This window comes from Bubalus bubalis, chromosome 2 (assembly GCF_019923935.1).
Source record: "Bubalus bubalis isolate 160015118507 breed Murrah chromosome 2, NDDB_SH_1, whole genome shotgun sequence".
Classification (NCBI taxonomy): Eukaryota; Metazoa; Chordata; class Mammalia; order Artiodactyla; family Bovidae; genus Bubalus; species Bubalus bubalis.
The window spans coordinates 35,751,812-35,773,206 of NC_059158.1; the positions used below are offsets into that span (position 1 = coordinate 35,751,812).

Sequence of the window (21,395 nt, forward strand, 5' to 3'; positions counted from 1 at the left end):
TTATGAATGCCCTGGATATAGAGGGGCTCTGAAAACTGCGTTGGAGCACTGGCCCTTCGCCAGATGACGGACTAGGGACTGCACTGCTGGAAGGAAGCGGCATCTTCTTCCCTACGGTGTACGAATCTTATCTGCACCACCAGACTCCTCCTGAGGCGCTAGAAGACTTGAGTTGAGGATTCAGGAGAAGATTGGGTGTGGGGGTGCATACACTCAGCATATGAATTTTGTATGGACTCATGAAATTGGGAGGTAGGAACGGGAAGCTGCTAGCTCCTGGGCTCTTGTCCTGCCCCTTTTTGTGGGTGGCCTTGGTGGGTTACTTCCCCTCTCACAGCCTAGCTTCCTCATCTATAAAGTGAGCTTTGGGCCAACCCTCGGTGGGGGTTGGGGTTAAGGCTCCTGGGGATCCATGTGGATGTGGTACCCAAAGTCCCTTCTAATTTAACATCCCTAACGTCAGCTGCATTTAGATTCACTGCTCTCTTTGGATCAAATATCAGATGTTTGGTGAAACCATGGCTTCCTTGATATGCTGGAAATAAAGGTGACAGTTTAAAAAAAATAAATGTTTAAAAAGTTTTCTCAGTGCCCGTTACTTTAGTAAGTGTGGGATTTTTTTTTTCTTTATTTCTTTTTCTTGGTCTTAACCTGTAAGCGATTACAAGATCAAACAAGTTTCAGTTTGAGTCCTCGCTGCTTTACAGTCTGAACCTATATCACGTTGGCTTATCACATTTACTTTCAGCTAGTCTGGCTGTTCTGGGGAGGCCTGATCAGCCACACTGTTCAGGTCTTAGGGTAGGAAGACGTGGTTTCGGGCAGTTTCGAAGCTGGATTTTCAGCTTTGCTATAGACCTGGCCCCTCTTTGCCACTTGTCTGCAAACCACCACCCCCTCCCCAACCTGACTCAAGTGAGCTGTTTGTTATGCAGCCGTCTACTCAGGAAGAGTATCTAAATTCCAACCACTTCCCAGATCCTTACCTCTTGCCCAGGACCAGACATTTACTGGGCCCAGTGCAATGGAAATGAGGGGCCCCTTGTTTAAGAATGACTAAGGATTTCAAGACAGGAACAACAGAGCATTAAACCAAGTTGGGGGGCCTTGTAAACTTGTGAAGCTGGACTCTGCTCTCCTATCTTCAATACCAGGACCATGGAGATTTATAAAACACATTTTAAGTCATTATAAATTCCCTCAGAAGGAATTTGAGTTGTTTCTGTCATGGTCTGTGTGATTCAGGGCAGCTGTCCTGAGCCTCTGTGTGTTTGGAAAATCACTCCAGCCCAATGGACAGGGTTTGGATGGTGTTTTCATGGGTGCTGATGGGAGACGCAGAGAGGGATGGTTTACAAGGGGTTGTGTTGCCCAAGCAGCGCTAAGGATATTAGGGGGTCCTTTCTTGCAGGAACATCATTTGTTTTGCCTTTTAGAAAATCTTTGGATGAATTATCTATACAATGGGATATTATTCAGTCATAAAAAGGTGTAAAGTAATGATGCATGCTACAACATGGATGAATTTTGAAAACATTAAATGGAAGAAGCCAGACACGAAAGGCTGCAGACTGTATAGTTCTGTTTATGTGAAATGTCCAGAATGGGCAAGTCCATAAGATAGAAATTGGTGGCCAAGGGACAAGGAAAAGGAGGAGTGACCACTGATGGAAATGTTTTTTTCTTTGAGGGGAAGGTGATGAGAATATTCAGAAATGAGGTGGTCATGATGGTTATACAACTTTGTGAGTTTTGTGAATATGCTAAAACCAGCAAATTGGATAGGATTTTTTTTTTTCAAGAAACTTTAATCTTCATTTATCTCTCTATTTCATGTCTTAGGTCAGGCTATGCATGGTGTGCAGCATCTAGTTCTCCCCCTGCATTGGGAGTGGGGTCTTAATCACTAGTCTGCCAGGAAAGTTCCCGAATTGGGCAGTTTAAAGGGTCAGTTTTATGGTTTGTGAACCGAATCTCAATTTTTTTTAAAACTAAAAGAAAAAAAAAAAAAAAAGGTCTAAGGTCTTTTGAGGGCTTGGCATTTAACTCTCTTACCCCTCTGCCCTTGGTGGATGTGGCTGGTTCCTTGAAGGAGTGGCCGTTCTTCCCTTCCCTGAACCCCTTCCCTCTTCTTCCTGCCTCACCCTCAGTCACAGATCCTCTCTCAAGCAGCTCTCCTGCAAAGCCTGTTTTCCAGGAAAGATCTATTGGAAGTCTTCATCCTCAGCGGATCCCCGACTGCTAAGACCTCTCCCGAGGCATTTGCATATTAGCTTCTAAAGGGAGAAAGCTTTTAGGTGAGAAGAAGGAACGTTTAATTTTAGAATTCCAAGTAAGAGCAAGCAAGCGTGTGTGGAAAGTTATTATTTTTCACGGGGTGGAGTGCTCTCAGTGCCTCTGAACCTCCAGGGCGGCAGGTCCCCTTTCCGCCCATGGATCTGGCCAACCCCGAGGCAGGGCCAGGCTGGTGATGAGTAAGCAGGCCGAGAAACACCCTTTCAGGAGGAGCATCTTTGCCCCAGACCCACCCAGGCTTCTTCTGACATTTTCCAAAGAGGTTGGCATTTTGATTGTGGGGGGCTGTTGGGAAGAAATACCCTTCTGGTCAGGTTCATTTTTGCTCTGTGGCCGCCCTTGGTTCTTGAATCAGGTGGGCCCTTTTTGGGAGAGAGCCCTTCCCTGGCTCTTCTCTGCTCTTGTTCCTGTCAGTTGAGTGTTGCTTGTCCTTCCCCAGTGCTCCTTCACCACCCTCCCCCCCCCCCCCCCCACTTCCCTCTTCACATCTCCTGCCGTCTTCCCGGCTGTCACAGCCCCATCCTCCAAGATCTGATGTGGCCCAAGCTTGGTCTCTCTGAGATTCCCCTTTAGTCACTGTTAAGCCTTCTTCCTTCATATTTTCTGCAGCTCTTGGATCCCAAGACCTTTATCTTAATCATGTTTGGATCTTCAATGCCTAACATAGTATTTGTACACAGTAAGCCCTTAATAAATGCTTTTGATTTACACTGAACCAAGATGGCGTTTGACCCTATGAGAAAAATGAACTCAGCGAGGGAGATGCCGAGGACATTATAAGCCTCAGGAATGACTTGATAAGAGACAAGGAAATAGCTTGTGTGGTATGAAGGGTGGGAGACTGGGGGCACCTCAGAGCTTCATGTCATGAGCTCAGGGCATCTCTGGAGCTTCCTCGTGGAGGAGCTGCTTCTGTGGAGTATCCTCTCCTGAAAGATGTCTTGGATTTCAGGCTTCATCCTTAGCCAGAAGGACCTGCATGAACAAATATTTATTGCGTGTACTGCCAGGCACTGATCTAGATTCTGCCACTTGATTGGAACTCTGTTTGGTGGTGGAGGACCACAGCGCCTCTGAATATGCCCTGCCTGGCCTGGAAGAGTTGCTTTTCCTTGAGCCTCTTGAGTTTTCTCCAGATTCCTAGGGATGTTAAAGTCTTGAGTGATGGCTCATGGGAAAGGTACATTGGTGCTTCTGTCTTAAACACTGCTGTTCACACCCTGCCTCTGAGGGAAGGGATGGAGTGAGAATAAGACAGGGCTGTGAGTTCCACCCCATGTATCTAGCAGATGGACGTGGCCCTGGCTCTGTCCATCAGAGTCCCAGCATGAGATGACCGGCAAAAGGTTTACTGGGGAGACTTTAGTGAAGGGGAGTATTTAGAGAAGGATGGTCAGGGTTAGGGAAGCCAAAGGGTAGGCAGGCACCTGTGGGGTTGGCAGCAGTGGGAAGCTGCTATCTCCCCCTTGGCTAAGAGGACAGAGCTCTGGAGTTGGGGAGTTGGGGCCCCTGACAATAGCTGTGATGCTGAAGGGATACAACCACTGCCAAGGAAAGTGTAAGTGTTAGTCGCTCAGTTGTGTGTGACTCTGTGTGACCCTATGGACTGTAGCCAGGCTCCTCTGTCCATGGGATTCTCTAGGCAAGAATACTGGAGAAGGTTGCCATTCCCTTCTCCAGGGGATCCTCCCAACTCAAGGATCAAACCCAGGTCTCCTGCATTGCAGGCAGATTCTTTATCATCTGAGCCACCAGGGAAACAGAAGGAAGAGGGGAATAAATGCTTTCCCTTTGCCCAATTCAGCTGGAAGCTTAAGGAGCCCAGGTGCTGCAGTAGGTGGTCCAGTAAGGCAGAGAAGCATGTGTGCTTCTGTGTGTGTGTGTGTGTGTGTGTGTGTGCATGCGCGGCTGAGAATACCCACCACCCCCTGGCTGCTGGGGCATTCCAATGCCCATCTGGCTCTTATACATTTCTTAGGTTATTCAGGATGTGACTGGTCAGCCAGTGTTTCCTTCCTCCCAGCATCATGGCTTATAAAGAAGAAAGTACCCTGTCGACATCAGCAGGGTGGGCAGTGGGTGTTTGACTGTAGCAGGAATAACATGATGTTCATTGACAGCAGGCACTCAGCATCCTGAGCATTTTCCGGGCATCCTCTTGTTCAGTCTTCGCAATAACTCCAGTGGGCAGGCACAGTTCTTATCCTCATCTTCAGAGTGGGACTGAGGGAGTTAGTGAGTTGCCCCGTTGCAACAGCTAACAAGAGGCAAAGTTGATTTTGTCTTTGTCAATCGCTCTGACAAAATCAGAGCGATTTTGTCTGACTCTTGCAAGCATATGTGCACCCACCACTGCCTCCCTGGGTCCCCTTCCCCTGCAGTGGGGCCCTGCCCACACTGTGGTCAGTACTGCTCTTGTGCTGGGATGGTCTTCCCACTTCCTCTCCACTTGACCCAATTGAACCCACTTTTGGGACCCAACTCAGATCTCACTTCCTCTGTGAGCCCTTCTCCAGCCATTCCAGCCCCCACGCCTCCCCCGCGCAGGCAGCGGCAGGGGACTGCCCACTATCCCCTCCAGGGTGTGTTTTCCGGCCATTTTGAGAGTGTCCATCTCTTCAATCTCCAAGAAGGCTCCAGCTTTCTTCAGTACAGATCTTAGGTCCTGAGTGTTCTTGGAACCCTTCCCTTGCTCTGAAGTTTTAATTGAAGAGGTTAGAGTAATTATTCCAGGGTTCAGGGGACCAACAGCGAGGGTGCCCACGGACCAATGACATAGGAGAGATGCCATTACCCCTGCAAAGCCTGAGGGAACTTCTTCAGAGGGAACTGCCCCAGAGCCCAGGGAGGGCCGGAGCCCTGGGAGAGGGGCCACGTGGCAGACGGTGATGGATCGGAGGGTTGGTTTTCTCCTTGCTTAGTAAATGCCCACTGAGAGCCAGCAGGGAGGGTTCTTTAAAAGGAAAGAGAATAAGCTAGAGATGAGGAGCTTATGGTCTCGTTGAGTGTTTTCAGGAGAGGTGACAGACACAAAGTCTGCGACAGCACTCTGCTTTCACAGAGCTGTATCTCCCCCGGGGTATCAGCCTGGTGACCACACCCAGTGGAGGTGGACATGTGAGGAGCTGGAATTGTCGCAGGTCTCCTTCTTACAGGACAAAAGGTAGCGAGGGTAGCCCCACGGCCCCCAGGAGGATTTCCCCAAAGGCTTCACACAGGCCACAGAGGCAGTGGGGTGGAGCATAACCAGTCTGTGTCTCGACAGTTTTAAAGCCTCACGGTTCCTTTGAAATGTCTCTGAAGGTTCTTGGAACTTTGTATAATTGCAGACATCTTTCACCTTTGGGCCTGACACCGAGGAGAGGGCCAAGCACCATGTCCCCTACTCTCTCCAGCCTGCCCCAAGCATCACCCGAGTACTTGGTATTGCACAGGAAGAACCTCAGTGTGGTGTTGCTTAATCTCATTTTTCTCTATTCCTATTTTTTCCACCCACTCCTGTTAGCCTCAACCCATAGACACTGGAAGGGCAGAGTGAATTGCGGGGAAGCAGTTGGAAGGAGGAGTAGCAAATGGAAGGTTGAGAGCCCTTCTCTTGGGCCACTCTGTGCTGGCCCTTGTATATTTTGCTAGATGTCTTTGGATTTTTCTTTCTGCTGAGCCTTGGATGGCCAGGAGGTGCTTCAGACATTCTAAATGCCTCTTCTTCCCCAGAACTCATCACACACCCCTCTGAGCTCCAGGCCCTCGAGCTCATGGTTCTTGCTACCTGGAAAACGCGCTCACCCTCCACACTGCCTTGTTAGATACTAGGGAGCAGTGGGGTCTGTGGAGAATTCCACAGCTTTCCCTCCATCACGAGAGTTTCTGGGCTCCCAATCTTCAAGCTGTGGGTTTGAATGTTACTTGGAGTAGGTGTGGTTGCTTGCTTTGGCAGAGACTCAGGAAGGAAACAAGTAAGGGGTGGGTGACACAGCCTGGGTGAAAACTTAGAGGCAGGAGCCTGTGGAGACACTCAGGGAGAGCAACTGTTCCGTGTGGCTGAAACGTGGGGAGAAGGGGAAGATGAAGCTGGAAAGGCCAGCTGGGCCCCAGAAGGGACTTGATCGCTGCACTTGGGCTTCTTTTCTACATCAGTTCTTGGGAAGCGCCAGGGCTTGGGTGTGGCTGGGGTCAGTTGTAATGGTAGATTTGCCCTCTGGGAAGGCTGCAGAAGCCAAGACCTGACTGGGGAGAAATTTTGCATTTTTCAAAAAAGGAGATATTTCTGCATATCAGACTGGATCTCGCTCTGGTGCTGTGGCGTCTTGATACTGTGTACGTTTCAGAGATCAGATAATGCTTTGGTACAGTTTTTAAACTTTCAATATTCTTTATTACATAAATAAAACATAATAAAGATAAGCAAAGAGAAAAAGGAAGTGAAATTAACGTCACCCATCATCCTGCCACCTAGATATGGAAGCCATAAAATAACTTTGAGAGCATGAACACGGTACTCAATGAAATCTGGTGGCCAAAATACTTCGGCAACCTGATGTGAAGAGCTGACTCATTAGGAAAGACCCCCACACTGGGAAAGATTGAAGGCAGGAGGAGAAGGGGACAACAGATGGCATTACTGCATGGCATTACTGACTTGATGGACATGAGTTTGAGCAAACTCGGGGAGTTAGTGATGGACAGGGAAGCCTGGCGTGCTGCAGTCCATGGGGTTGCAAAGAGTCGGACATGACTGAGTGACTGAACTGAACTGAAATATCATTTATGTTGAAAACTTGGGTATGGAGACTTCCCCGAGACATGTGTATTTACAAGGTGGAAGCAAACTGTAGGTGTATTTTGTAACTTGCTTTGTTTTATTCTGTGTGTGTATGTATGTGTGATTTTTATCCCACTTAAAAATTACATGCTTGCCTCAAACTCAGACTGAAGGGTATAAAGAGAAACCCCCTGCCCACCTCCCCACTTCAGCCTCTAATCCTACTCCTCAGAGGTCGCCTCTTTAAAAATTTCCAGTGCATCTTGGAGGCATTGTGCTCAGTGAAAGAAGTCAGATAAAGACATAAAACTGTATGATATCACTTATATGTGAAATCTAAAAAATAAAACAAGCTAGTGAATATAATAAAAAAAGAAGCAGACACAAACAAGTGGTTTCCTGTTAGGAGCAGAAGGTGGGAGGGGCAAAATAGGGATAGGGGAGTAAGAGGTATAAACTGTTAGCTATGAAATAAGCTACAAGGATATATTGTACAACACAGGGAATATGGGCAATGTTTTATTACAACTGTACATGCAATATAACCTTTAAAAATTATGAATCACTATATTGTACACTGGTAACATTTAATATTGTACAGCAACTAGATTTCAATTTTAAAAAATTTCCAGTACGTCCTTGATGAGGGAGAGATTTGAAAGGGATAATGTGTATGGAAGACTGAATTGTAAATATTGAATTTTGTGACTCATATAAATATTAGCTGTCATGCACTGGTCAGGAGAAAGGCCAAGGGTGGGTTTGGAGGGACTGGGAAGTAGATTGTGGCCAAGGAAGGGGTTTTCAGAAATCAGTATTGTGGAGGTCAGGAAAGGGGAAGATGGAGAATTTTTGAGTTCCTGGGTCATATCTGGATTTGTCCTGTGGGTGCTGGTGAGGGGCAGGGTAAGTAGAGGTGAGTAAGACTGTGGACAGGGCCAGCTATGGTCCAATCTTACCTCCTGGGCGTGGAGAGATGGTTTGGGGTGGAGAGATGGCAGGCATGCAAATAAGCATGAGACATGTCAGGAAGCAGTGATAGTCACTGATAGATATTTATAAAAATACCCTTGTCTGACAAAATGAAAAGTTGGCATGTCTGTGTTAGTCCCCCAAATTAAAAAAAAAAAAAAAGGTTTTAACAATCGAATGAATACTGAAAATCTGAACGAGGCAGCAGAACTGGATGGGGGTTTGTAAATGTCATATTTGGTTCAGGTTTTGTATCCGGCTATGCAACTTGGGGCTGCACCTTAGTTTTTTTAGATCTCTGTTTCCTTATCTGCCGTAGATCAGGAGTCCTCAACCCTGGCTGCATATTAAAATCACCAGGAAACTTAAGAGGAAAAACCAATGTCAGAGTCCCTGTACAGTCCAGGTGTATCCAAATCTCTGGGAGTAGGGCCTGGGAATTTTTTGTTAAATTTTCTTCCAGTTTGGGAATTTTTTAAATGCAGCCAACGTTGAGAATCTCAGGATTAGGATCATCCTAATTGCACATTTTTGTCCTAAAATGTTATGATTCTACATCTTATATCCTACAATGTTGTTTCTTTCAGATACTGTGCACAAAATATTATAAACTTCTCACATATGAAGAAATCTTACTTTTTATTAAAAAAAAAACAACTCCCCATAATTCTCATCAGGCCAATGGTGTAATGTCAATGTCCTTTGTCCAGATGTCAGAATCATAAACGTAGTAAAACATGAAATAATTGTTGACCCAGGAGTTGAAAGCATGGACTTTCACTTCTCATTCCCACATTTTTAAAAAGGTACTGACACCTCCATTTGTAAAGAAGACCCTGAAGAGTTCAGAGAGAAGACATTACTGGAAATGTGTTTTGCTAGAAGAATTGTGTATACCGTAAGTTCAAAACGAGGAGGTCCAGTCTCGGGTGCCTTTATTGAATCTAAGTTCTAGATGGAGTAGGAGGTGTTTAAAAAGAGGAGGTCCAGTCTGGGGTGTCTTTATCGGATCTAAGTTTTACATGGAGTAGGAGGTGTTTAAAGAGAGTCGGTGCTGTTTTATCTTCACCATTGAAGTTTTTGGTTTTGTCTCTTCCTAAATGAGTCATTTTTTAAAAAGGAACCTAACTTGGGGAGGTGGGGAAACCACTGCTGGGAGGTGCCAAGGAGGGGGCGGGCACTGAGGCTGACAATCAGGGAACTGAGTTCACAATTGGGTGGTTACCCAGGAGGGGCGGAGCTAAGGACCTGTCTGCCCAGAGCATATCAGGACCAGTGGGACAGTTTGGTGGTAGAGATGGGGGAGCGGGGAGCGGGATGGGGAAGTTGGGATGAAATGGTAATGATGTTGTTTATTAATTTACTAAGTATTTTCTGGAACACACCCAATAGACATAGGGCCTGGTATCAAGGCTCAATCCACATGTGCTAGGAAATTAAGAACAAAGGGGAAGGAGCTTTCTAGTTTTCACTTCATCTGGGGACGGACACAAATCATGGAGGTCAGGCATGTCTGTATTTCCTGCCTTTACAAGTAAGTGATCTGAAATTACAGTGTCCCATACCAGTGTGAACAGTACAAGTGAAAATGTTAGTCCCAGGCAGGATTTCAGAGGAGGAAACATGGCAGCCTGGAGAACCCATGGTGGAGGGCCAGGAGGCCCTCCTGGGAGTCAACCAGATGTTGGTGGAGAGCCCTGTGGGCCCTCCACACATCACTTCCTCGTTCTGTGCTAATTTCTCCCACCTGAGAAATGATCTCAACACCTGAGTCCCCCAGATCCCTGAGAGCTGATCAAAGTGTCCACTGCTCCTGATGCCTGGGGAGGGAGGAGAGGGACAGAGAGTGGGGAGATGTTGACAGGCTCCGCGTGGAAGCCAGAAAACCAGGGCAGCTCTGTGGGATTGGTTCCTGTGCTTTGTATGAGAGGGGAGCACAGGGCGGGTGCTCTGGGCACTGGGAGGAGTTGTGTGTCTGTGGAATGTTGGCTGCTCACGCTCCTTATTCCATACCTACCCCTGCCCCCCAGAAGTGCTCATTTCTATCTTTTCTGAGTGCTGTCAACCTCCTGCAGTTGAGCTAGCATGTTTTCTAAGCTTGTCACAAACTTCCTGTTTAGGTCTGATCTAGGGCTTGGTGTGTTTCGAAACCCTGGCACTGACAGAAGTCCAGTGCTTCTCTCTTCGTGGTCATGAGGAGCCCCTTTTGTCCTCCTGCCTTTTGCTGATTTTGGCCACCCTTCTTTGCAAACCTTCCCCCTGGGAAATGCTCTCTAGCTTCTGCACTAGCTCCTCTTAGGGAGGGTTGAGAGCTGTGAGATCTGAAGGTTGGAAGAAGGGAGAGCAGCATACTTATAGGGCCCCTTATATAATGCCAGGCACTGTGCTGGATGTGTCCCCACATTTCTTGTTTTATTTAGGCTTCACATTAGCTCATGCAGAGCCAGACTCAGAGAGGGGAAGTGACCAGCGTAAGTTGGCCAGCCACTATATGACAGGGTCAGGGTTTGATCCCAGGCTTGACTCCAGAGCTCCTGGTATTTCCACTGTGTCTCGAGGACCACATTGTGCCTTTGGTTCCATGGGTTTGTGGAGATCTTGATTTCTTAGTGGGCATCTTGGTGGACAGGATTGCCTTCCCCTCCATAGGTTCCTCCTGGACCCTTGTTTGTTTGTTTTTAGTTTAGAGTATAATTGCTTTGAGGGCTTCCCTGGTAACTCAGCTGGTAAAGAATCCTTCTGCAATGCAGGAGACCCTGGTTCAATCCCTGGGTTGGGAAGATCCCCCGGAGGAGGGCATGGCAACCCACTCCAGTATTCTTGCCTGGAGTATCCCCATGGACAGAGGAGCATGGCAGGCTACAGTCCATGGGGTTGCAAAGAGTCGGGCACGACTGAGCGACTAAGCATAGCACATAATTGCTTTTACAGTGTTGGGTTGGTTTCTGCCATACAACAGCGTGAATCAGCCATAAGTACACACATGTCCCCTCCTCCTTGAACCTCCCTCCCACCCTGCAGCCCATCCCACTCCTCTCGGTTTTCACAGAACACCAGGTTGAGCTTCCAGTGTTATAGGGCAACTTCCCACTACCTCTCTGTTTTACATGTGGTAATGTATATGTTCGGAGAAGGCAATGGCACCCCACTCCAGTACTCTTGCCTGGAAAATCCCATGGATGGAGGAACCTGGTAGGCTGCGGTCCATGGGGTCGCTAAGAGTCTGATACAACTGAGCGACTTCACTTTCACTTTTCACTTTCATGCATTGGAGAAGGAAATGGCAACCCACTCCAGAGTTCTTGCCTGGAGAATCCCAGGGACAGGGGAGCCTGGTGGGCTGCCGTCTATGGGGTCGCACAGAGTCGGACACGACTGAAGCAACTTAGCGGCAGCAGCAGCAATGTATATGTTTCAGTGCTACTCTCTCAATTTGTCCCACTCTCTCTGTCCCCTGCTGTGTCCCCAAGCTTCCCAGAACCTTGTTATTCAGGTGCTGTCCATTCTGTCTGCATAGACTCCTGAGTGCCTTGTTGACTTTCACTTTTCCCAACCATCCTCCTGCTTTGGCCCCGGAATTCTTAGAATTTAAAAAAAAAAAAATTATTGGAGTATAGTTGCTTTACAGCAGTTTCTGCTATGCAACAAAGTGATTCAGCTATATGTATAATATATCCCCTCTCTTTTGGATTTCCTTCCCATTTAGGTCACCACAGAGCATTGAGTAGAGTTCCCTGTGCTATACAGTAGGTTCTTATTAGTTCTCTATTTTATACATAGTAATGTATATATGTCGATCCCTGTCTTCCAGTTCATCTCTCCCCCCAACCCCTTTCTCCCCATGGTGTCCATACATTTGTTTTCTACATCTGTGTCTCTATTTCGGCTTTACAAATAGGTTCATTTGTACCATTTTTCTAGAGGGAATCTTAATTTTTTTTTTTTTTTTTGCGTTGTCCCCAGCTGATAGTTGAAATGGGTTAGGGCCAGCTCCCTATTTCCCAGAAGTGGAGGATCCTCTTCCCTACGTTTACCATCCTGCTGGTCACCGTGAACTCCATTCAGCCAGATTTGGATTGCTCACATTTTAAGCTCTTCCCATGAAGAGGGAGGAAGATAGGATATCTCTGTGAGTGCAAGCAGATAGCTAAGCAGGAGTTCCAAGACCTTGGATATGCAGAAGGCAGGCAGAGAGCTCATCAAGTCACCCTCATTATTATCATGGTGGCTGTTCCATGGTGTCAGACTCTGGGGGCTCCAACAAAGGAAGAATAGTTACCCTTCCAAAACTTCAGGAAGGCCCTGTGTCCCTTCCCTTACCTGTCCCAATTCTCTTGTATTTTCTTATATTTATACTTCTAGAAGTATATCATCTGCACCCCATCAGAATTGTTCTGTAGATCAAGTGACATCTACCCTTGTAGACTCTGTTGAGCAGTGGGCAGTTCCAAGCATTCAACACATATATTAATTACCCTCAAGGGGTGTGCCGTCTACCCCGAAACTCAGCAGATGGAACACTTGCCAAGAGAAGCTAAATGCAGTGAACTCACAAGAACACAGATTGCTCAGCAAGTTGGGACTCAAATAGGGTGCTCAGAGCGGGGGAGCAATGGGGATGAGGGAGGGGATGAATGTCCCAGCACTGGGACCTTGAGGGGTGCATGGGGTGGAGCAGAGCATGCATGTGGGAAACAAGAGTGAAGAAGGATCCTTCCAGTTACATAAGGACAGCAATGGGTAAAAACAGTGCTGTGAGCTATTATAAATACTCTCCACATATTCAACAAGGAGAGAAAACAAGATCAGAAGAGAGAAGAAAACAGAAGATGCTAAAAAAGATTCCAGTGGAACTTTTAGAGCTGAAAGATACAGCACTGGATACAAAAAAAACATACTGGATGAGATTAAAGTAGATTAGACACCAACTTGAAGTCACGGCAATAGAAACTGTCCAAGAAGAAGCACAGAGATATTTAAAACAAAAGCATAGCATTGATTTGTGGGACAACATTAAGTGATCTAACATATCTGTAAGTGAAGTCTCAGTGGGAGAGGGAAGAATACTTGAACAAATAATGGAGGAAAATTTTCATAATTCTGTGAAGACTATAATTCAATGATTGGAAAACTGTGACTTGCAAGCCAACTATGGCCTGGAGCCTATTTTTGTATGTAAAGTCTTATTGGAACAGAAAAACCATACAAGACAATGGTGTGGGAAGGTTCATCTGGATGTGTCCCCTGAACCAGGGGGGATGCTAGAAGGTCAGTTAGAAGACGTTTATTATATTAAATTTTAGGAATGAAATGTTGAGGCCTTGGACCAGGGTGGAGGTATGAATATAGACAAGAAGAAAGAGAGATGGAAGATTTCGGACCCCAACTGGGATTTGACTTGCTGCCTGTGAGACCTGGAGCAGGTGACTTCGTTTCTTGAGGCTTAGTTTCATCAAGTGTAAGCAGACGTTCAGAACACTGCATGGGACTAGTGTGTGAGGGTTTTAACTTGGGTCGCACCCAGCACACAAATGTAAGAGGCAGGATTGGTGACTGACGGGGAGGAATCGGGAGCAGAGAATGAGGACCGGAAGGGTTGAATGTGGGGGCCTGGGAGAGTGAGGCAGCCCAGACAGAAAGGGGTGGCGCTGTGTGGGGTCCCAGCATTCTACAGTTGGAAGAAGGCCCTTCTCCTAAACCCAGGCTGCCACGGGCCTGTCCCAGAAACCCACAGCCACATGGACTGTGCGTGTCTGAGCCCACGGCCTCTCAGCTGCGACCTCAGTGATGCTGGCCTGTGACCTGCTCTCTCTCCCGTCAGGGTGGGCACTGGGTGACGTGAGGGAGACCTGTGGGGGTGCTGGGTTTCAGGGCTGACCCTGAGAGACATTCTCCACCGTCCCCACTCCCTCCAGTCCCCCTCCTGTCTGTCCTTGGTCACTCAGGAGACAACCTGCCTTCAGTGATTTCAGTCCCTCGCTCGGCAGCAAGCCCACCCAGGTTCTCACCTCCCCCGTCGTGCCATGATCTCCAGCTGGGCTCATCCCAGCTAGGTTTCCTTCCACTCGGAGGAGGACATGCCCCTCTTCCTCCTGGCCAGAGGGAACCTTCTTCCTGCACCCGGGGACTCACTCCTTCAGTTCCTGGGACCTCACCCCCTCCAGTCATGCTGCTGGAGTCTTTCCTCAAACCTTCACCCCCTCTTTGTCTTTTTCCTCTCTTCTTCCTTCCCGTTCTTTCCCAGACGGAAAGAACCTACCCTTGGGTTTTGGTCCTTTACTGAGGCAGCCCGCTCAGGCCAGCTTCTGCCGTTGGGAGGTGTGAGGGGTGCAAGGGAGGATGCAATGGGTTTGCTGCACAGGGCTCCTGCTTCCACATGAACTGCTCTCCCCATGTCACCTGTGGTCTCCATGTGACCACACCCAACAGACACTTTGGTCCTTATCTTTCTGGAGCCTTTGCTACTTCTGACACTGTGGACAACTTCCTCCTTCTTGCAACTCTCTTTTCTCTTGCCTTCGTTCATTCTGCAGATAAACCTCTCAGCCACTATTTCTTGAGCATCTCTTGTGTGCTGGGCTCTGGGGCATACCATAATACCAGGTCCCTGCTTTCAGGGAGTTTCTAATCTAGTGTGAGGGGAGATGGATAAAAATATAAATAAAAGTCAGGTGGTGATGAGTGAAACAAGGAAAGATACACCAGGGAAGGGGGATGGGTGCTGGGGTTGTTAGGAGGGTCTTACTGAGAAGGTGACATTATCATAGAAACCTGAAGGAAGTGAAGGATGCCTGGAGGAAGAGTGTTCCAGGCAGGGGACAAGCACATGCAAAGGCCCTGGGGTGGGAGCCTGCTTGGGATGTAAGAGGAAGCCACTGTGTTTGGAGGAAACTGAAGGGCAGAGTAGAAGAGAAGGGTTCAGGGAGGAGGCTGGGCCAGGTCGTGTGCATCTAGTGGGACATTTCAAAGACTTTGCCTTTTACTTTGAGAGAGATGAGACACTCTAGGATTGTTTTGGGCTTCCCAGCTGGTGCTAGTGGTAAAGAACCAGTTTGCTAATGCAGGAGACATAGAGACATGGGTTCGATCCCTGGGTCGGGAAGATCCTCTGGAGGAGGGCATGACAACCCACTCCAGTATTCTTTCCTGGAGAATCGCAAGGACAGAGGAGGCTGGCAGACTACAGTCCATGGGGTCGCAAGGAGCTGGACACGACTGAAGTGACTCAGCACGCACACGGGAATGTTTTGAGCAGAAGAGTGATTTTTAAATGATCACTTAGGAGGCTGTGGGGAGCCTAGTGTATTAGTCTGCTAGTATTTCAATAACAGAGTACCACAGATTGGGTGGCTTAAAGAGCAGGAATTTATAGTCTCATTGTTCTGAGGTCAGGAGTCTGAGAACAAGATGTCTGCAGGGCAACGCTGCCTCGCAGGCTCTAGGGGAGGATGCATTCCAGGCCTCTCTCCTAGCTTCTGGTAATTTCCTGGCTTGTGGCAGTGTGACTCCAGTCTTCACATGGTGCTGTCACTGCGTAGGTGTCTGTGTCCAAGTTTCCTCTTTTTGTAAGGACACCAGTCACATTGGATTAGCGACCCACCCTGCTCAGTGTTGAAGATCAAAATGGCAGTCCACTCCAGTGTCCTTGCCTGGAGAATCTCATGGACAGAGGAGCCTGGTGGGCTGCAGTCCATGGGGTCGCAAAGAGCCGGGCACGACTGAGCAACTAACACACTTACTGCTCAGTGTATAATGTACGACCTCAGCTTAACAGCTCATGACATTGGCTTCGACACTATTCCAGATAAGGTCATGTCCTAAGGTTCTGGGCTTAGGACTTTCATGTAGGAATTGTGGGGAGACACAATTCAACCTATAACCCAATTCAACCCACAATATATGGATTATAAACAGGCAAGGATGAAAGTATGGGGACCAGCTAGGAGGTTAGAGCAATATGCTAATAAGAGAAGCTTTTTGGACCAAAGTGGTAACAGTGGAGATGGTGAGAGTCTGCATGTATTTTGCAGATAAAACTGACATCATTTGCTGATGGGTTGGACATAGGGTGTAAGGGAAAGAGGGGAGTCACAATGACTCCTGGGTTTGGGACCTGAGTGACTAGAAGTTTAGAATTGAGTGTCTTTCTTTCTTAAATCCTCTCTTCCCCCAGGAACCCTACAAGGGCCTCTCACCAGGCAGGTCCTTCCACTGCTGGGTTCTTCAGGGCTCCTCCTTAGCTGCTTCTTCAGTCCCTCCTGGTTGATATGATCTGTCCCCATGGTGAAGCCAGATATCCTGAATGTGCTTTCTGGGTCACCCCTACAGGCCCTGGCTCTGGAGGATGCTGAAAGAGGAAGACACAGAAGCAGGACGACCCTGAGAGATTAAGCCTCTTAATCGTGAAACAGGTAGCTTCTCTGACATTCTGGGTGTTTGAATGCTCATTTCTTTGATCCTTGTGGTGTGGAAAATAGCCCACAGATTGGAGGTCAGCTGCACTGGGCCTGGACACCCACATGCGTGTGTGCATTCCAGGCAGATTCTTTACCTTCTGCGCCACTAGGGAAGCCCCCTCAGGGGTGGATATCCAGGCGCAAATGGAAAATACCTGATCGACCAAGAGATGCGCTCTTAATATATTCTCACTTGGAATATATTAAAAGGGATGTTTCTACTTTAGAACCCAAATAGGGCTTTTCATTGATTTGAGTGAGTGAAACTTTGCATTATTGGGTCAGCTACATGGAACCGATCGTTGGCTGTGGGAGCTGGAAGGAGCCCAGAAACCCTCCAGTCAAACTTTACCCTTTCTAGAGTTGAAAAGACACAGGGAGATCAAGTGACTTGCTCACGGCCACTCATTAGTTCATGAAAGTGTTTCTTGAAAGTCCGTTGTATTTTTTCAAGAAAAACAACACAAAACCACTGGAAACAGGGCAAAGCAAAATCTGAGCAAGTGCTAGGAAAAAGCTGTGGATGACTGCTTATTTCCCATTTCGGATTCTTTGGGGTTGTGAATGTCATAAAACGGAACTCAAAGGGGCTCCCACAGCACAGGGAATTAAATTAAGTGACTTGTACCAGCAAAATGCAGAGATGGGATGGACTATAGGGTACATGTGTGATAGCAGCTCAACTTGTCATCAGCAGTCCAGTTTCTTCCCTTGTCTCAGCTGCTTTTCCATGGTGTCAGTGCATCCTAGGGCTTGCTTTTCTCCTGGAGGCAAAATGGCCACAGAAGTTTCTGAGCTTATTGTTGCATACCCCTCCAGCCAGAAGGAAAGAAGCATCCTTTCCAGTAACTCTTTGAAAGACTGAGAAAGTATCTTTTCCAGAAGTCCCTCCCCAGAAAGCCAACCCTGGCATTTCATTGGCCTGAACTGAGTCATATGTTCATTCCTTAGCCAATCACAGTGGCTAGGTGAACACCCCCTGTTGATTGACAGGGATGGGAGCTATTTCCTAATTGGCCTATCTCTACACTGGGTGATATGTCAGCTTTCCTCAGAGCACCTGGGTTGGGGAAAGCACAGGTCTGGATACTGTTGTGGGAGGAGGGAAATGGACGTGGAGGGAATGACAAATGATATCTATTATATTGTATAATCTATAGACTAGCTACTAATTGTTGGGGTAACAGTGAGAGGAAACCCACTCTTAGATAGTGGAAGTCTGAATTTTAAAGTGTTTAACATAGCATAGTTTCAGACAGAACCTTCTCAAACAGTTCCCGTTGGAAGTCTTGCAACTGATCTGCTTTTCAGTATGTCTTAGAACATAGGACTTTCTGGGAGGTTAACTATGACTTGTATAATGCTGTTTTATTTCTAATATGCATATTCAAACTTTTTATAGCCAGAATAAACACTCTACTCGAATTCTGAGTTAGTGGAGATTAAATTACAGTAATGAAGTTGCTCTTCTATAACCTCATCTATAAGATGGGAATAAGAAAAGCACCTTCTTTATAGGTTTGTTATTAGCATTAACTGAGGTAATCCAAGCAAAGTGCCCAGTGGCCCAGTAAATGTTTTCTCTATTAACTTCATATAACTCAAAATATTGTCATATTTACATGTTTATGTGCATGGTTAATCTAGGAAATTAACTCTTTACAACAAATATATGTTACTGATTAGCTCAGTTAGAGACAAGGTAAGTGAAGGTATTAAAATATTTAGTGTTTATGGATTTTAAAACTTTTTTTTAGAATTAATTTTTGGGGAAAAATTAAATAAAGAAAAATTTAAGTAGCACACTGTTAAATTAAAGGTAGCTCAGTTGGTAAAGAATCCACCTGCAATGCAGGAGACCACAGTTCGATTCCTGGGTCAGGATGATCCACCGCAGAAGGGATAGGCTACCCACTCCAGTATCTTTGGGCTTCCCTGTGGCTCAGTTGGTAAAGAATCCGCCTGCATTGTGGGAACCCTGGTTTCCATCCTTGGGTTGTGAAGATCCCCTGGAGAAGGGAAAGGCTACCCACTCCAATATTCTGGCTTGGAGGATTCCATGGACTGTATAGTCCATGGGGTCACAAAAGAGTTGGACACGACTGAGTGACCTTCACTTTCACTTTCATAATCCCTGGAGAACAGGGAATTTTAACTTTACATATTAATGTATTCTTGGTTGAAAAACAATCTTGTAAGTAGCTGAGAGCCTGTTATGACCAACTGATTTCCCTGCCGCCGTTCTCTGTCTGGAGCTCCTGGACAGGCAGGTGGCCCTCCTCAGCTTTGGCTTCCCACAGCTGAGCTTTCCTGGGTGGATGGGATAGACTTTAGGATCATCTGGATTGGGTGAGATGTTGCAGTAGAGAGAAGCTAGCCGTGGGCTTTTATTTCAGTGGAATTTTATCTGATAGAATGCTGTGGATTATTCTCAAGAGCCTTGGGTGCCATCAGGCTGACCTCAGAATTCTAGGAGCTGAAGGGTCTTGGTTTGGGGTTCCCAGATCAGTGGTGGGAAGAACACAAGTTGGCACAGCACCCTGAAATTGATTTCTGAAATGTGAGGTGATAACTGTGAGGATGCAGGGTGGGTAGGGCTCAGTGAGGGGCTTATGGATGGAGGGAAAAGTTCCAGAGTGACCAGGAACTTACAGACCACACATTTATAAACTGTAAAAATTTTCATTCTCCTCCCTGCTGAACACTGACTTAAATTTTCTGTAGGTTGTTTGTTGCCCCCAAGACTGGCTGGTCACCATGGTGATAAAGTAGATGAGAACTGGTGATAACTGAATGACTGACCTTAAATTCCTTGGTTTGGAGGATGCTGTATAGAAGTGATCCTCAAATGTACAATAGATCGCCTGGACCAAGAAACTACAAAAAGAATTGAGGGGATTAGCTTAAGGCTACCAATTTTTTTTTATTTCGCTAAGGAGGGACAATTTCATAAAAGAAAGGACCATCTTGTTGCTAAAATAGTAGGAAAGAGATAGTCTAAGGAGTGGAATCTTTACACTGAAAACATTCAGCTTTGGGAATGATTATTGCGCTCTTCTTATTTTTCTGGCAACACCTGTGAAAACAGTGTTAAAGGTGGATGCTTCCTTGCAACTGTGCCTAACAGGTGTTGGGGATATAGGGAGTTACTATGCACCTGTACGGAGAAAAATCATAGTTTTAGGAAGCTTCTCATGGAGCCTAGGCATTCACTGACATCATGTCTTTATTAGATTTAAAGGGACAGGAGAAATTCACTTAAACACAAGTTTTGATAAGCCCAACTCATTGTCTAAAAGAAGAGGAGCTGTTTACTCTCAAGTCATTAACTTAGAATTGTTAGTTTAATTTTCCACTGATAGGAAGAAGATCTTGCAATAAATAAATAGTTCAAATGAAAAGACATGTTAGTAGTTTTTTCCTTTTCCACCACTTATCACTGAAAATGGCAAATTTGTTCAGTTTCCTTTGGCTTTCAGTGGTGTGCTGTGTTTCTGTGTGTGCGTAGGCCCTGGCTCACACACACACACACGCACACACATACACACACAGAAAACTTAGTTTGGTCTGAAAGGCCTCAGAAAGGAAAGGGTACTTTTGAGAAAAGCAATGTGTCTACCAGTCAGTTGCTAATAAGTGTTAGAACTTGTAGCAGCAATTACGTCTTGAAGCTGTCAAAAGAGGGTGACTTTTTAAGATGCCTTTGAAGTCATTAAAAAATAAAAAACACCAAACATACACCCAACCACCCCTAGCATCCAAAATAGCAACAAAATGTTTCTCATTCTGCTTTGCTTCACCTGCCTGCATGGCTTTGCCGCAAATACGTGTGGCCTTCCAGCCCAGGATTAAGCTTCTGTGTGGGGCCATGACTGGGATGAGGGGAGCAAAAGATTGCTAGCTGTGTCTGTGTGAAACCCTGAATGGAATCGTGGAATCTTAGCGCCAAAGAGGGTTGTGAGGTTTCTGCCATCCTGCCAGGCTATCCTGACACTCATCACCTTGACTGAGCAAAGGGCACCTAATCCTAACATTTTGTGGATCTTCTGTAGAATTCAAATGTGTCTTCCTCAAGAAAAAGCAGGGCTGCCTGGGTGGCGCTCGTGGTAAAAGTGCATGCGTGTGTGCTAAAGCGTGTCCCACGCTTCAGTCGTGTCCCACTCTTTGCGACCCTATGGACTGTAGCCACCAGGCTCCTCTGCCCATGGGTTCTCCAGGCAAGAATATTGAAGTAGATTGCCATGTCCTCCACCAGGAGATCTTCCCGACCAAGGGATCGAACTCACGTATCTTGGGGCTCCTGGATTGCAGGTGGATTCTTTACCACTGAGCCACCTGGGAAGCCCAGTGGTAAAAGTACCCTCCTGCTAATGCAGGAGACTTAAAAGATGCTGGTTTGATCCCTGGGTTGGGATCAAAGCAGACCACTCTAAGCAGACACTCGCGTCTCAGTGATTGCCCTGTTCCCCGCCTCATTCCTGGGGACGGTGTCACTGGAGCCCTATTTGTCTTGTCCCGTATGCTCATATGGCACCGTCCCTGCGTGGTCTAATAGACGCTCAGTCTTAACTGGTTCAGACTCTGCGCCACTTGCTTCTCCTAAGGTGAATCTCCACAGCAGGCTATGCCGTCTGCACAGCTACAGCTTGGTGTGCTTCTGGGCCGACATTACCACAACCCTCTTGTCTTAGCCGGCTTGGGCTGCCATAGTGCCAAAATATCATAGACTGGGTGGATTAAATAATAGAAATTTATTCCTCACAGTTTTGGAGGCTAGGAAGTCCAAGATCAAGGTGCTGGCAAGGTAGGTTTCATTCTGAGACCTCTTCTCTTGGCTTCTAGGTGGCTGCCATCTTGCGTGCTCACATGACCTCTTCTTTGTGGAGAGAGGAAGCTCTGTGTCTCTTCCT

The 21,395-nt window shown here is 46.8% G+C and overlaps 1 protein-coding gene across 20 annotated transcripts in view; it reads left to right on the forward strand.

Moving 5' to 3' along the window:
- TRERF1 (transcriptional regulating factor 1) overlaps nucleotides 1–21,395 on the forward strand; it is a 210,015-nt gene that overhangs the window by 70,228 nt on the left and 118,392 nt on the right. For 16 of the 20 annotated variants that reach the window (XM_044929970.2, XM_044929963.1, XM_044930027.1 and 13 more), the window contains one exon: nucleotides 16,358–16,440. The exons of the other annotated variants lie outside the window; for them this stretch is intronic. The gene's annotated coding sequence lies outside the window, so the exon portion shown is untranslated. The remainder of the gene's footprint in view (nucleotides 1–16,357; nucleotides 16,441–21,395) is intronic. 20 annotated transcript variants of the gene reach the window in all.